The sequence below is a fragment of the Triturus cristatus genome, chromosome 8 (genome assembly GCF_964204655.1).
Source record: "Triturus cristatus chromosome 8, aTriCri1.1, whole genome shotgun sequence".
NCBI lineage: Eukaryota > Metazoa > Chordata > Amphibia > Caudata > Salamandridae > Triturus > Triturus cristatus.
Window position 1 is genome coordinate 1,457,217,927 of NC_140591.1, and position 17,305 is coordinate 1,457,235,231.

Below are 17,305 nucleotides of genomic sequence, written 5' to 3' on the forward strand. Positions count from 1 at the left end.
CCTTAGCCCCCTTACCCGCTTTCTTAGCTATAAATAGGTCACCTATAGCCTTTGTGGTTTGGGCAAAAGCTACAGATACCTCTAGTGCACTTATGGAGGGGGAATCTAGGCGCAATGAGATATTAGCCATTACTAGTTGTGCCTCCCGCATCTTGGTCTCATTACCACTGAACGTCTTCCACTTCAGGCGCCTGCCACAGTTAGTAGGGCATACTTCGTGTGAGGATTTCCAGACATGAGGAAATAGAATAGAGGGACTGCTCTTCCACAAATGAGAGAAGGATAAAAACAGGGGGTTGTGGTCACTTTCTATAGACGGACGAACCTCCATATCCTCCAGGAAGGGCCACAGGCAGAAGTTCAACATGGCATAGTCGATCCTGGACGAATGGCCTATTCTATTAAATGTATGTGCCCCCTTTTGATCAGATTTAGATCTGCCATTAGTAGCTCTCAAACCGTATTCTAGACAGAGCGCGTTAAGGTCTATGGCGTTTTGAGACCATCTTTTAATTGGAGCGATGGACAAAGATGGAATGCCTCTTCTAGCATCGTCATCTCTACAACCCAACACATCCTCAACTGCGAGCGGTTCGAAAGTACAATTAAAGTCCCCCGCTAGTAGGACAAGGGAATTTGAACCACATTTTTTGAGTTCCTCATCAATGCCAGTTAGGGGGAGAGTGGATCCTCCGCCCCTAGAGCCTCTAACATAGATATTCAGTATTTCGAGTTCCGGCCCTCCGCTCGGGCCTCGAAGTGTTAGTCTCTGTAAATCTGGGGAGATAGTGGCAATGCTTTTAGCTGAACACCGCAGGGAAATGCTTATCCAAATTAAGAGCCCGCCAGAAGGGCGGCCCTTACCCTCCTTGGATCGAACAGCTGGGACAAAATAGGTAGTAAAGCCCAGTTTATGCTGTGGTTCTAGACACCACGTTTCTTGGAACAGGCAAATCCCACAGGTTTCAATAAATGCGTTCCACTCAGGGATGGCTAAGTTTCTCGCCAGACCAGCAATATTCCAACTGGCAACCTTCAGAGGCACAATTTGGTCCTTTCCCTGGCTTGGAGTTGTCGCTCCTATATTGGGAGTTGGATTGGTAGTGTTGGTTACCTCACCAGCGCGTATGGCCACATCTTGAGAAGACGAGAGGCTCGGGCTCTTCAACGTATCCAATGAGTGATAAGAATAAATTTTGGGTGAGCTAGGGCAACCAACGAAAGATGTGGGGGCAGCCGTTATTAAAGTTGCGCATGGACTTGTGTGTGAAACCTGCGAGGGAGCATAAATGGCCGGCTTCTGGATCGAGGGAGTGGGAATAGTGTCTGTAAGAATGTTTGGGTAATCATCAGTGGATAATGAAAAACTGGTAGGGATGTGGTCCAAAGCCACCATACTCTGGCTTGTAGATGTTGATGGTCAATCCACCGAGTCCAGGCAACTAAATCTGTTAGACAATGGCAAGTCACTCCAACCTAAGGTGAAAGGTACCGTCCTACCCCTTTGGACCTGCCAGCCATCCCACGCCCTACTGCCAGCCCACTTGGAGTCCTTAAGACCATCCCTTAGTAAATCAGGATAACAATAAGGGGGAGGATAGAAGAAGGAAAGCCTTCGTGTCTCAATTTCATCCTGCTTAGCACTTCTGGCACGGCGGCAGATATATTCCGCTGTGTATGGATTGTCAAAATTTACGACAACACAATCCCCGCGGACCCGCTTTTTTCCACCACCTACCCAGGAAACCCTGCGTACCATTAGGATTTTACTTGCGCAAGAAGGTGGGAGCGGTCTGTTTTGGGTGAGCCAGTGTTGAACCTTGTTTTTTAGGGAGTCCAGGGGTTCCTCCATACTGGGCCTTAAGACTGGGACACCTGTCATTATGATGACATAGGGGTCAGCTTCAGGTGGTAAATTTAAGTGCTGGCCATTCGAATCCCTGTCGTTGTCAGAATTATTATTCGATCTCCCAGGGGATTTGGATGGAACAGAATTCAAATTAGCAACTGGGGGTTGGGGTTTGGCTGGTTCAGCAGCCTTCCTACAATCACCCATGAGGGGCTCAGATCCTTTATTCGAATCATTAGATGATAATAATAACGAGCCCAACCCGGTGGGTGGGTTGAAGGGTTCCCTAGAAACAGTCAGCTCGCCGCCTAACCCTGCCTTAGGAGGTATAGTCGAGAGAGATTTATTCCCAGATGTCAACAATTTTTCAATGTTCAGGAGTGACAGTTCCAAAGGTCGTAAAAGAGATTTAATAAGATCATCCATTCTGGACAAAAGATGATCATTGGCCTCACAAATCCTGCACCCCTCTCCCAATCTTGTAGAAACCCCAGGCATAATTGAATTCAAAGGGGAGGCTGGAGCATCCAACGGTCCTCCCTGACTGAGGATACTGGTTCTGTGTTGGTGAGAAGTAGGGGCTATTTTGGTAGATTTGCATTTGCGCTTGGTTGCCTCCCTAGCTTTCTTAAATTTGGGGATAGCACCTTCCCTATTGCTCCTTGACACATTAGTAATCGGGGGCGCCTGGCCAGGGCTCCTCAGGAGGGCTGGCGTCCTAGCAAGGGTCGTGCTAGATTGTGAGTCTAAAGATGTTAATGATGCCGAGAGATCAACAGTATTAGGAACTCCATGTGTCTCGGCCTGCACTAACATTAAGGGCCTAGACTCCCTTTGGTTTACAGGAGACTTGGATAGAGCTAGTGCCCCCAAGGAAGAGCGTCTTGCCATAGCCAGGTCTTGGGACACCCTACGCTCAAGAAGTGATATGCCTTGGTTAATGGCCTCATTCGCTCTGGTGATATATTGATCGATTGGGCCTGTTACATGTGTGGGACCATTTTTGCTACCCCTCGTAATCATTATACTGCTTTACTAGGATAAGCTAAAACAGCTCAGGCTCAAAGTGGGGATAACAAGAAACCAAATATGAGGGGGAAATCAGTGGAGCAACAGTTAGAGGAATAGAGCGTCCAAGATAGAGGATACAAATTGGAGTAGCAAAAGTGAGTGTCCGCAAAACAGTCTTACCCGAACTTCTGGCGGGTTTGGGCAAGTCCACTGAACGGAAGTACTTGATAGTTGATACGTCCGCAGGGCGCTTTCTCACATCAAGTGTTATAGGCGATTTTTGTAGGACAAGCTCCCTTACGAAACCTGACTCAACCTCTATAGTTGCTCAGAGTCCCTTGAGCGCGTTGGACCGATGCTAGAGGGATGGCCCAGCCCGGTCTGATCCGGTCAGTGACGGGCAAGGACGGGCCCGCCCTTGGCCCGGGCTTCGCCCGGGCGCGGCCCGCGCGCGTCCCGCGCTGCGGTATTGCTGGTGGCCTGAAATAGGACCCGGGCGCTGCGTGCTGACGTCTGCAGCGCGCGCCGGGCGCTATGGCCTCTGGGTGATGTGGTCTTCCCGTGCCGTTCCCCTCACGGCGATAATGCAGGCAAGGATTGGGCAGGGATAACAGATGTGCCCCTCGCAAATGCCGTTCCCCTCACGGCAGGGTCGATAGCAAGAAAGGGAATCCTTCAGCCAGGTAAATGCGCGTCCCGCGCTGCGGTGTTGCTGGTGGCCTGAAATAGGACCCGGGCGCTGCGTGCTGACGTCTGCAGCGCGCGCCGGGCGCTATGGCCTCTGGGTGATGTGGTCTTCCCGTGCCGTTCCCCTCACGGCGATAATGCAGGCAAGGATTGGGCAGGGATAACAGATGTGCCCCTCGCAAATGCCGTTCCCCTCACGGCAGGGTCGATAGCAAGAAAGGGAATCCTTCAGCCAGGTAAATGCGCGTCCCGCGCTGCGGTATTGCTGGTGGCCTGAAATAGGACCTGGGCGCTGCGTGCTGACGTCTGCAGCGCGCGCCGGGCGCTATGGCCTCTGGGTGATGTGGTCTTCCCGTGCCGTTCCCCTCACGGCGATAATGCAGGCAAGGATTGGGCAGGGATAACAGATGTGCCCCTCGCAAATGCCGTTCCCCTCACGGCAGGGTCGATAGCAAGAAAGGGAATCCTTCAGCCAGGTAAATGCGCGTCCCGCGCTGCGGTGTTGCTGGTGGCCTGAAATAGGACCCGGGCGCTGCGTGCTGACGTCTGCAGCGCGCGCCGGGCGCTATGGCCTCTGGGTGATGTGGTCTTCCCGTGCCGTTCCCCTCACGGCGATAATGCAGGCAAGGATTGGGCAGGGATAACAGATGTGCCCCTCGCAAATGCCGTTCCCCTCACGGCAGGGTCGATAGCAAGAAAGGGATTCCTTCAGCCAGGTAAATGCGCGTCCGACATCATGTGTCATTCACCTGGGACAACCAATCAAGATCATGCAGATGGATTCTGGTCTTGGTAGTTCCTCCAAATCATAACACTCCAATAAGGGCAACAGCTATTTCAAAATTAATCCTTCAATGGACCGCATTGTTCATGTTCAATGGCATGCTGGCATCCACACCTGAAAGCTCCTGGTAAGCCCATTATCAGAGGCGAACCGGGACCCTCTACGTGGTAATCCGCGATTCTCGAGGTGGTGCAGTCTCTGTAACGGCACTGGACAACGCCGCCAATCCATCAAAAACATTCCTCACATGTCCACAAAGGATGAAGAGATGCACACGGATTTCAGTAATCTTTGCTTTTATATCAGCTAGAACATAATATCAACGCGTGCCTTTCCTACGCGTTTCGGTCTCCTGACCATCTTCTTGGGGAAAATTGCCATATGTTGTTTGATATTCAAACTGTTCACCCGTATACTGTTGGCCCCTCCCCACCTGGGCCAACCAATCAAGATCATGCAGATGTATTCTTGTCTTCTTTATTTATAAGGCATGGTCTGCAAACAAACTAAATTGTAATTGTCTCAAGGTTCCGCAAGGAGGGACTAAGTAAATAATATTGTGCCTAACAGACAAGTGAAGAAAAAGGTCTTTAAGCATATGTTTTTTAGCTAAGTTCATGGCTAGGAATTCCTTTGAGGTGGTACTATTAGAGAGAAACATTGACCTCCTTCCTCATCACATGCACTTGAGCCACATGAGTGACAGCGTACAGCCCACGATGGAACATATATTGAGATTTTACCACAGAAGACTTTTTTCACAGGCAAATGCAATGTCTTAGTGATTGGAAAGATTATGGCCTTAATGATCATTCTTAAGAATTTGCATCATTTGTGCATGTGCCTCACCTTGCCAGGCTTAGCACCTATATGTTCTAGCCAAACGAGAAAGGGTGTCGCTGTTACAACGCAAGTTGCTCTCTGCCAAGCATTACATCAGGCCCTTTATAACAAGACTGTCCACATGACCCTAAAAGCAATAACCAAATGTACCCCACATTTGCCACCAAACCGAGATTGGCCAATATCTGATTGGAACAACCTATATGTCTAACCATAAGCCTTAACTACAGCTCTATGCCGATTCATCCATATCCAGACTGACATTTTCTTGTAGAGGCTGATGCTTTTAATGAGACCTCAGGTGGCCATTCGTTCACAAGAGGCTTTTGTGTATCTTTTGTTACATCATTTCATTTGTTACTTAAAATGCCTTGACCTGCTGAGGGTAATTATACCATCACAGAGAAGGAAGTGTTGGCCACCAAATCATAATGACAGTATCTGCATTCCAAGACTCATGTTGATGCTTGTAACCAACCTTTGTAACCTCCTACCTCTCAAGACAGCCAGCTTAGTCAATGTCCGTCAGGTACCTTGGCAAATGTTCTTTGCCCCCTATGATTTTGAAGGTATGATCTGACTCAAGACGCAGAATGGTAAGGCATATGCCTTATCTAATGTAATTGTGCCTGATCCACAAAACACTTCATTAGATGTCTAAAAGTAACCGGTTGTGGCCTTGAGCATATTCATGAATTTACGTATCAAACCCTCATCCATCAGTTGTGGAAACAGGAGTGGGTACCAGATTGGTCCTTAGATGAGCCCCTGCTGAGAGATGTTGAGGTGTTGAACAAGCCATCATGCCACCATGCCACCAAGGGTCTTTATTTAGCCATCAGACGCTATCTCTCTGCAGGCTCTGGAGCATGGTCACAATCAGGTTTTCCAAAAGTCGGTCCTGGAAGGCCGATCCAAACCAGATTTTTAAGATAGCAAAAAGAACAAATGATGGATGGAATGCTGAATAATGCAAACATTCACCCCGAGTCACAGATCTGGGTTTAATCAATTTTTTTGCTCACCAAACCACCCCGGTTTGGACCCAGCCATTTGCAAACCAATCTTCACCCTGCTCCTCATGGGAACTGTCCAGCCCGAACTGCCAAGCGGGGTCCTCCCTGGACCAGAAACAAGCATCCTGGGACCGTTTTCAGGATATCACCCCTCATGAGCCAGGCTAGCTTGAATCCATTGGCACAGTGAGCATGGGACCCACGTCTCGGCATACCCTTCCCACTTAGGACGAAATAAGCAAAAAAAACAGACGATGGACAGAATGCTGAACAATGCAAATATTTACCCCCAATCACAGATCTGGAAAACTACATTTATCTAAATAGGGATATGCTAAATATCTGGTGTGGATCTGGCACCCCCAGGATAGACTTAGGAGAGCCCTGATCCAGGTCAAAGAAAGACTTTGCACTTACGAAAACGGTCTTAAAGCTCCCCTTGCATGAAGCAAGGTCAAATGACTATGTGCAAAGGTGCCCCATGAAAAGCACCTTGCCTTAAGCAGCGTGTTTAATGAGACAGCAGCAGCACGCAGTGTGATGTGTAATAATGTATGTGCATTGAGGCAATACATGTTTGCACTGGATCTTTTCTATTGTGAGATGCACTTGAAAAGCATTTCTTGTCATCTATCATGTGCAGTCGTGAGTAAGAAAGCATTGTGCCTTATACATGCAATTTAGTTTAATTAATTTCCGTTACCTTATAATGTGCAATGGTGTTCAGAGACGCAGTATAGGCAATGCAGTTGAAACAATATGTCCTGATGTTCGCAGGATGCCGACTCCACGCTGTTTTCAATGAATGAATTAACTTCGGAAGCCCAGGTACACCTCATGTATTCCCTCCTGGCGGCTCTCTGCCTATGGCCTTGTTGTCTTAAGCTACACTGTTCCATTTTCACCTTCCCTCCACCTCTAATGTGACAGGCGCAGAAGACTATAAATTAGCAACAATGTAAAGGGTCTAATATGATGTATCTCCGGGCTTTAAGATATGTATGGCAACCTTTGTATAATGGGGCCTTTAATAATGCCCACATTGGGCCTAATTCAAAAATCTACACTTTGTAGTAAATTTACTACTTTTGGTATTCACAAACGCCGAGTGTAAACTTACTACAAAAGTGCAAGTTATTTGTCTCCACTGCCAGAGAAAATCAATTTGGTTACTTTTGTGTGGGCGGGTGACGTCCCTACCTAAAACCCCTCCCTGATCTTTCCTGAACCCCTCTTGCTCCTCCCTAATCCCGTCTCCTTTAGCAATAAATCCGCCCCTTTGCCCACCCTCCCCCTGTGTCCCTCCTACATTTACGACCAAAACCTATAGTGACATGTGCAGAGACGCCGCAGTCGGGGTGGAAGGCAAAAGTTACCCTTTGTAGTACATTTTGTAGTACTACAAAGTGCAGTCTGTAAATCAGGTCCAGCGAAATCTGACTACTTTATTTGCATGGAGCCAGCCATCTCCCTCCAGCATAACAATGCATGAGGTATATAGCTAATGTATGTGCTGCAGTAAAACTGAAAGAGCTTTGACAGGTTTGGCACGCTATAGATATTAAATAATAGGAAGAAATGAGTATTTATTATATCACCATGTTGCCTAGGTGTACTTAAGAATTGTCTTAGCAGTTTCATTATTTTCCTTGGTACAGACTCAATTTATAAATAAAAACTTGTGTTACTCAATACTTTTACAAATGGCTACTAGTGGTCTCAGAGCCGGTCCAGGGGTACTCGCTGTTGAAACCCTACGTGAGAGTTTCAGAAGTTGTAGCTCACAGATCAAACCATGGCGACAAGATGAAGAGACTAAGGGGGGATAGGGCAAACCACATCAGTTATTCGACTTTTGTAGAAATTATCTAGAATCACAAGTAGGTGAGGGCATCTGCCCTTATGATTAAAATCATTATTACAGTGTAAACACTGAGCCCAAGTTTGCATATTCAGTCGTTTGTGGACAATTATTAAAGGTCAGGTCACCACCTACTCACCTTTGTTACTCACTCACTGCTCCTCGAGAATTAAAGGGATGATGTTGAGTCAAGACGAGTCACCTTAGCATGTTATTCCACAAACTTGGCATTTGGCAGAACCAGTGGAGGGCTCATATGAACTTACTTGGGTCCCTTCAATTCTTTTATTTATTTATTTTACAAAGTAAGCCCTCAAACATCAATTTCTAGGGTGAGTCATCTTGGGGATTGATATATCTCCAGTACAGTGTAGGAACCCCTTATATCTTGTCCACTGAGGTTTTAGTGAGGGGTGCAATCAAAGACTGAGGCACACCCATTGAACACTTCAAAGACCTTGATAAGTATAATAATGGGGGGGATTTTCCAGGTTTACCCTTGAGAGAATCAATTCGACTGCCTTGGCAGTGGCAAGCACAGCCTGGTTCAAAGACCCCTGAGCCTGAAGAGAGGCAGCAAATCAAGAACCACACACATTAAATATTTCATGTGAATGATTTAATACACTTGAGGCTTGTTACAGACCCATTATCAGAAAAAGGCATTATTGAACAACTGTTTTGAATGAGATCAACTCTGGGCTAATAGTGAGATTTTTTTATAAGATCGCATTGTCTATCTTCCTTGGTTTCTCCTCACCAGTCCAACTTTACTATGGCTAATCACCTATGTACTAATAGGTGAGCCCAAAATCCCCAAACGATTAGTATAGGACAAGAAATTGGAAGAGTTGCCAAAGAAAAAAATAAACCCACATCCCTTTAAGACACAGAAATAAAAATCAAGGGCAATGTGGTCCGAGCCCATCACCGAGATGGCACAGGTCTTCTGTCACAGTATCCAGTTTTTTACATTGACCTTCAAAAATATCAAATCTAGAATATCGATACCACCAGGTCCTCGTGATGGGTGGACTCTCATCTCCGACGGGACTGGTAACAGCAGTTACTGGGTTAATCGGGATTAGCGATCTGGTGGAACTACATCGGTCTCTTTACTTACACACAAAACCTTTGGCTGCTGAAACAGCTCAAATCTCACCGTGAAAGTACAGGCAAAAAGAGGATTTACAGGCGAATCGGATATAGCCTTACAGATGTCCCCGGTAATTCCTCATTTCTTAGTGAACCCTGAGGGTCCGATTCGTAATGGGTCAAATTTTCCTTCACACCTGGAATTACCAGTAGCTCCAGGAACTTCAGGGGTAGGTGAAATCCTGCCCATTTACTGGGCACCTCAAAATGAGGGCCTGGGCTCTATCCTCAACGTGAATACAGGTGAGCATAGATTTACCACTCTAAATGCACATCTGCAAACCTTGGAAACATATATTGCCAATGTACATAGATGTGTATGTCTTACCATTTTCGTATCCTTCTTCTTTCTCCATTTTCAGCCTCTCTCTCTTTCTCTGAGTCAATGTCGGATGAGGAAAAATAAGTCTTGATCCTCAAACATGAGTGCCCCTGTCCACCACCGACTACCACAAATTAAACACTGCCTGCATACTGATGAAGGAATGCAGGGCATGGGGGAGAACAGCACCACAGACCCTCTTAACGTTGGCAGTGTATGCTAGCGCTTGGTACAGAATGCACACACAGTCATTTAAATGCACCATGGCAGCTAGTTTGGTTATATTGGAAGACTTGGAGCTCCATCCATCCTACCCCATACCATTTCATCACAAAAGGCAGTTCAACAGTGTAACTGACACTTCAAAAACGTATTGTGACTTTTCTGATGAGCAAATAAAAATGCCTTCACATGTTTCCTCCCAGCCACCAGCTCCTCTTAAGAGCGTTGAAGTGCTGCTACTTTGTAGTTTTTTGTGTTAAAATCAAGATATCCCGTGCATAAGTATGGGTCTTCGAGTTTGTTTTCATTCATTGAGGTTTGTCCCAATGGTTGCACCGTATGACTTTACAGAGCCCATAGGCAGAAGCATTTGGAAGGAACTCTAGTAGAAACAGGAAATTGCGAAAGTTGTTGACATAAATAGCAACAAGCTCACTAAGTTTGCGGTGTCTAAAATCATGAGACCCTAGAACTGTGCGTGGGGAAGCCAATGTTCAGAAGTGTGGCTCGGGCTGCCTTTCCTCAAGCTCTTCTCAAGCACAAAGAAGAGTCTGAACTTGGGCATGTGTGTGAAATGCATGCCCTTACCACTGTATCACGTGGTGTGTCATGAGGTGGACGTGGTGGGTTTACTAATTGTTCCGCACCTCGCTTCCTCGAGGCGTTGCACTGCAGAGAGGAGCACAAGGCTGACAGAGAGATCAGAGGGCCGGACCACATAAAGTGAGCTTGGGAAGGGCTATTTTAAGGCATGGAACCAGATCACAAATCAGTTTTTGTCTCCTGCAATTACATGTCCTTGGTGTGAAGTCATGCAATGTTTGTCGGTGATCATATTCTGTATTCAATATATTGTCAAGTTATCGTGATGGGGAGTTAAGAATAGTACATCTATACGTTTCTATTTTTTAAGTCTCGCCTTGCTATCGCGTAAGCGATTGCAAAGCGAGACTATAGCATACGGGTTTCAAAAGTGCTCCCAAAAAGCGGATTGCATGGCTAGCACGCGCACAATCACGCGCATCGTGCCGCCATGCAATCCGCCTTTTGGGAGCACTTCAAAGGGTCCGCTCCCCCGCCCCCAAGCGCGCGCGCGCGCCACGCTCCGCCGGGCTTGTCTTTTTTTTTTTAAACTTAAAGCACGAGGCGCACGTGCGGCCAATGCTTGTTCTTGCAGAAGAGGACACGTCGTCCTTCCAGGTGAGTGGCGGACCGATGTATTTGTTCACAGTTTTGTAAAGCGCTGCGTGGACTGCAGCTTCATTGCGCTATCGTTGTTTTCTATCCCCCCACCCCTCTGTATTTGTTCACGGTTTTGTAAAGCGCTGCGTGGACTGCAGCCTCATTGCTCTGTCGTTGATTTCTAACCCTCCACCCTTCTTTGCAACAGTTATTCATAACGTCTTACCTGTGCAGCGTGTAGTTATCACAGTATAAAGCGCACTCATCGACCCTGCAGCTCAACAGTTTGAAGAGGGCCAACAACACGCCCGAGTGAACGTTGGAACTCTCCTCCCCCTCCACTAAAGGTGCAGGGCCACCCCACACCCCGCACTTCTCAGTGCTCAGGCTCAGGTGTGCAGGCAACACTCGCGCAGTGCGCAGGAACCTGCTCTGCAGATGCCGCAAGCCGTGGACTTGTCCGTGGAATGACAGGGCTGTGGGCAACAAGTGGGGGTGGGGGGTTGGGCGGGTGTGGGCCCCTGACTGCACAAAAGCCTGAGGGCGACGAGACTGGCAAGCGTAACCACCCGAGTCCTGGGCCCCTACCCCTTCAGGCAGTGGCGTAATAAAACTTGAGCCCCCCCCCTTTTTGAAAAGTGCATACAACGGGGCCCCCCACGCCCAGACCCTGTCAGGGGCTCTAAGGTTTGCTTGTGCACAGTGCCAGGGGGAGGAGAAGGAGGAGGGGGACTGGAGCACCCCTTCCTCCCCCCCCAGGATTGCAGGGGCTATTGTTACTCGAATACTTCTGAACCCCTTTTTAGCAGAAGGCCACCAAACATACGGGAGATTGAGGAGCCCCTCTCCACATTGTGCAGGAGAGTTGGACATCATTTTGTGTTACGCCATTACCAGAGTCAAGTGGCGTATCAAAGCCCCTAGGGACACTAATTAAAGCCCAGGAATCTGCCCCCTCCCCCCCTTCTCTTGTTTGGTAGTAAAAACCGTTATCAATGTTAGTAATTGGGGTCGAATGGGCCCCTCACATCCTTGCGCCTGGCGCCACTGCACCTTCCGCACTATTCACAGATACGACCCGCTAGGAAGAAGGCGTTGTCTTTACATTGTCCCCATTAATTTCTGCCTCACCCGACCCTCTGTCCCTCTCCTCTTTGCCACTTTATCTTTACCTCACCCCATCGTACCTTTGCCTCGTCCCTTCCTACCTCTCACCACCGCACCGCCCTTCACATTTGACCAAAGTGTATGCTGCTGCCTCGCTTCACTTGTATGTAGATTCACTTCCTTCTACCTCAATCACATATCGCATAAGTGCTCATACCTCTACCTCATTCTCCCTCTCATCTCTGCCTCATTTTTCTTCCTCTCATCTCAGCCTCAATCTCCCCTGATCTCGCCTCTGCCTCAATCTCCCTCTCACCTCTGGCTCATTCTCCCTCACACCTCTGCCCCATCACTGCTCAGCTGTCCACCTCACTCAGGAAGAATCACAGCCATGTTATTCCCCCCTCACCTCTTCCTCATAATCCCACCCTCTCCCCTGCAACCCCCCCTTGCTTCATGTGTTCCCGACTGCCTCTTCCCTCATCGCTTCCCTCACATTGCAGCCCTCTCTGGCTCATCCCTGCCTTTCTCTCACCTCTAATTGCATTTCCCTCCCTTTCCAAAATCTCTCTCCGTCGTTTTCATTGGCCTGATGTCCCTTCTTGTTCGTGTTTCCATTTCCACATAACTGCGCCGCCCTTATCTCTCCCCTCCGTCTCGTGTGTCGATTTATCCCCCCTCTGTCTCCACGGCTCTCGCCTCTGTGGTCTCCTTCCTTGCTTTTCTCTCTCCTGCTTTCTACACCTCTCCCTCCTTTCAGACCCCTCTTATGCTCCTCACTCACCTGGGCCCTCGTCCTCATCACTTCCCAGAGTGGATGGCAGGTCAAAGAAGATACCCCATTAAAACCACACAGCTGTTTCATTCCCTACAACCAGCCCCTCGCTTTAAAACCAGCATTGGCAATGCAATAGGTCTCGCATTTACGCGAGTTTAAGCTATTGGCATTGTAAATGACAATGCCTTTTATTTCAGTTTTGAAAACAAAAATAAAAGGCGTTGTTATTTGCAATGTCAATAGCTCAAACTCGCGTAAATGCGAGACCTATTGCATTGCAAATGCTTGTTTTTAAATATTTTATTTTTCCATCTTTATATAACAATACATACAGAAAACAATAATAAAACATAACATCATAATAAAAAATAATGAAGAAAAAGAATATTGAGATGAGTTACATTCCCCCTGTTATCTCCAGAATAATGCTCATTGAACGAAAATCGAGCAAATATTACATAAATTAATATCAAAATGCAAATTTCAAGTGAAGAAATAATGTGTTTAATAATTTAGAGACACCAGTATCTCATAGTCGGCACCTACACCGGCTATGCGCCTCCCAATGTCGGCAGGGTCTGTCATGACTGTTGGGAACTCCCTGCAGGGGTGAGTGTTTCAGGGTGATCTTGGGCCCGTGACTCAATGTAAGTACTGTATAAGCTCCAAAATTTCTTTGGATGGTTCCTAGGAGGGAGTAGTTTACTATATGTTTCTGTTTGTGTATTGCAGTACATCATGTCCCTAGTCCATTGGGGCAGCAAGGGGGGAGGACCTCGGAACCAATGCAATGCTATTACTTGCTTAGCGACCAAAAGAGCCATGTCTACCAAGCGTCTGATGGGATTCTGCAATGTTTTGGAATAGCTGAGGAGGGCCAGCAGTGGATCGGGGTTGATCGCCACCTGCGTAACTGATCGGAGTTTTGCAAAGGCTTGTATCCAAAAATTCGCTATAGGGGGGCAAAGCCACGATAAATGTAAAAAATCAGACTCATCTGCACCACATCGTTCGCAGTTGGTAGTGTCTCGTAGCCCAAATTTGTATAGCCGCACAGGCGTGTGGTAGATTCGATTCAGAAATGTAAACTGTGTAAGGCGATGTCGGCCGTTAAGCGAGATACACTTGGTTGCTTCGCAACAATATTTCGACATATTGTCATCTATGTCAAGCCCCAGATCGGTCTGCCATTCAGTCTGGCTTTGACATACTGGTTGCGGCATAATTCCTGCGTTTAAGAGTATATATGTGAATCTAGTCTCATAGGGGATTCTGCACGAACCAGTGCGGAGAAGGAAAGAACCTCCGGGGGTTCCATTAGCTCGTCTCCGAGTAGGTCTCGCAGCACGCTTCTAGCTCTAAAATAGTGAAATGTGCTGAGGGGAGGCGGTGGCTAGTCCGTCTCTAGCAGGTCAGTCCAGTCTTTGCCTGTGCCGTCGCTAAAGAAATCGTCAATCGTATCAATTCCCAAGAAGTGTAGAGCCGCTCTCATTTCTGGGGAGGTGAGAGTCGGGAGCAACTCGCACCAGGAATAGTACATCTATACTTGTCTATATATACTTAACATGACAGGAAAGTGGTAGTCAATATTCAGGAGTCAATATTTTTGTAGATTGACTTGAAAAACGTTATATTTTAACATACAAACCACCTAGAGGAATTGTCCTTCGTAAATCATTAATTCTTACTACATTTCTTGTTATTCTCAATGGGGCCTGTAACTCTAGGTACCAGCCCCATCAACAATTTTGGGTCCCTCATAGGGATAGTTTAAGGGCTCTAGTTGCAAGCTTTGAAACTAGGAGACCTTGATTTTAATCCTTGCTTCTCCATTCCATTGGATCAACTTGTGTAATCCTGGGCACATCTTTTTATATTTATATTTCCCAATTAACTTGTATGAGAAAAGTTTGGAAGTGCCTAGAAAAGACTGAGTTTACATGGGTGCTATTTAAGAAAGTATATTAATTAATTCACATTACAGTAGGCAAGCTCCAGAGACTCACGCTTATGACTGTATCTGTATGTGTGTGTGTATGTATATATATATATATATATATATATATATATTTTTGTTTCCCAATGTGCCCTGCGCACGGGAAGTCACTTGACTTTGCTTCACCCGAAGGTTAGTATTATGCAGCCTACCCTTAGCTTTCCCCTTTCAACTTTTGTCTTTGCCGACGCATTTCAGGATATTCCAATCCCTTCTTCATGGGCAGCAAATCACGCAGCAGATACTCGCATTATTGATTTACTTGTGTTTTATTCATTAGTATGACCGCCCCCAGTGGGCGTGTTTAACATTGCTTTTTGGGACATTGAGTCCATGCGAGTGAAGTATTTCCTTTCGTAAGGTCCGCAGCATGTATTTGCAATTTAACAGTCCTTATTAACCTTGGTAGGTGGTGTTGGCACTGGTGCGGGCTTAATAAGCATGGAAGCGCTGTACTGTTCAAGTCTTGGAAGTCCAAAACCTGCAGTCTCGCAGGCTGGTTTCTGATTCTCCCCCAGCTTGCGATGGTGCTCTTCCCCACGGCTAAGGCTGCCGTGTATAATTTTGTTTCCCAATGTGCCCTGTGCACGGGAAGTCACTCGACTTTGCTTCACCCGAAGGTTAGTATTATGCAGCCTGCCCATAGCTTTTACCTTTCAACTTTTGTCTTTGCCGATGCGTTTCAGGATATTCCAATCCCTTCTTCATGGGCAGCAAATCACGCAGCAGATACTCGCATTATTGATTTACTTGTGTTTTATTCATTAGTATGACCGCCCCCAGTGGGCGTGTTTAACATTGCTTTTTGGGACATTGAGTCCATGCGAGTGAAATATTTCCTTTCGTAAGGTCCGCAGCATGTATTTGCAATTTAACAGTCCTTATTAACCTTGGTAATTATACACGGCAGCCTTAGCCGTGGGGAAGAGCACCATCGCAAGCTGGGGGAGAATCAGAAACCAGTCTGCGAGACTGCAGGTTTTGGACTTCCAAGACTTGAACAGTACAGCGCTTCCATGCTTATTAAGCCCGCACCAGTGCCAACACCACCTACCAAGGTTAATAAGGACTGTTAAATTGCAAATACATGCTGCGGACCTTACGAAAGGAAATACTTCACTCGCATGGACTCAATGTCCCAAAAAGCAATGTTAAACACGCCCACTGGGGGCGGTCATACTAATGAATAAAACACAAGTAAATCAATAATGCGAGTATCTGCTGCGTGATTTGCTGCCCATGAAGAAGGGATCGAAATATCCTGAAACGCGTCGGCAAAGACAAAAGTTGAAAGGTGAAAGCTAAGGGCAGGTTGCATAATACTAACCTTCGGGTGAAGCAAAGTCGAGTGACTTCCTGTGCGCAGGGCACATTGGGAAACAAAAATATAAATATATAAATATATATATATATATATATATATATATATATATATGAAGAAATATCTCCAAAACCTTCTATAGTAAAGGAGCCGGCACTCGTCATCATGGGTTTGCTCCCGTTTATTATGTCAGTCACATCAGACACAAAAAACAGAACAGGCACTGGAGGGACGCGTTTCGGCAGACACACTGCCTTTCTCAACCTAAAATGCGCCATATTGATGCTCATTTTAAAATCTCCATGACACTAGAGATAGAAGATGCACTATTGTTTGCAACGATTGGGTTAACACAGGCACATGGGGAAATCATAGCTATTAACATTTCTGCACAACTACATTATTCTGAACATGAGTCACAACAATGAAAATCCTGCAAATAAAATCGCTTTTGGATAAATTCACTAGCTGTGCTGGTCAAAGTTATGCAAACAATTCCACTTATTGCACAAAGTCCCATCATGCCTTGCTTTATCTTGTGTAAAACCCGGACCGGATTACTCAGTTCGTCCTTTAACTGCAACTAAAGGCATCAAAAATAATGTCCATTTAAAAGCAAGTATCACGCATTTCTGCCCATTTAAAAAAAATCAAAATGTAAGCATAGTCGCCAGCCCAGTCTTTTTCTTCTCTCCTTTTAAATACCTTTGTCTCCAAGAGCGTGCCGCTCGACAACGAGTTCAATGTTGAATTCAAATATCCAAATGAAAAAAAGGAAGAAGGGGCTTGCAGGGGCGTTTTCATATTGCCAAAATTCGAGTTTCAGTGTCCGATGTGATCCAAATTGACAAACAGTTGTCAGGTCCCATGATGCCACCGCTGCTTAGGCTAGTGCCTGTCACAGTGCCCAGCTCCATCATACGGGTGGTATTCCCAGGGTGAGGATATGCCTTTAATGGAGGAGTTCCAGTCCCCGCCAAGGGAGCTTCACCTCCCAGCGTATGGACCTTCCCCTCAACGATTGGGTTAACACAGGCACGTGGGGAAATCATAGCTATTAACATTTCTGCACAACTACATTATTCTGAACCTGAGTCACAACAATGAAAATCCTGCAAATAAAATCGCTTTTGGATAAATTCACTAGCTGTGCTGGGCAAAGTTATGCAAA

General features: G+C 46.5%; 1 protein-coding gene across 1 annotated transcript in view; it reads right to left on the bottom strand.

Moving 5' to 3' along the window:
- The window catches only part of CAPN5 (calpain 5), a 555,036-nt gene extending 538,078 nt beyond the window's left edge, over positions 1-16,958 (bottom strand). The window contains exon 1 of the mRNA XM_085623260.1: positions 16,840-16,958. The gene's annotated coding sequence lies outside the window, so the exon portion shown is untranslated. The remainder of the gene's footprint in view (positions 1-16,839) is intronic.
- Between the last annotated feature and the right edge of the window lie 347 nt (positions 16,959-17,305).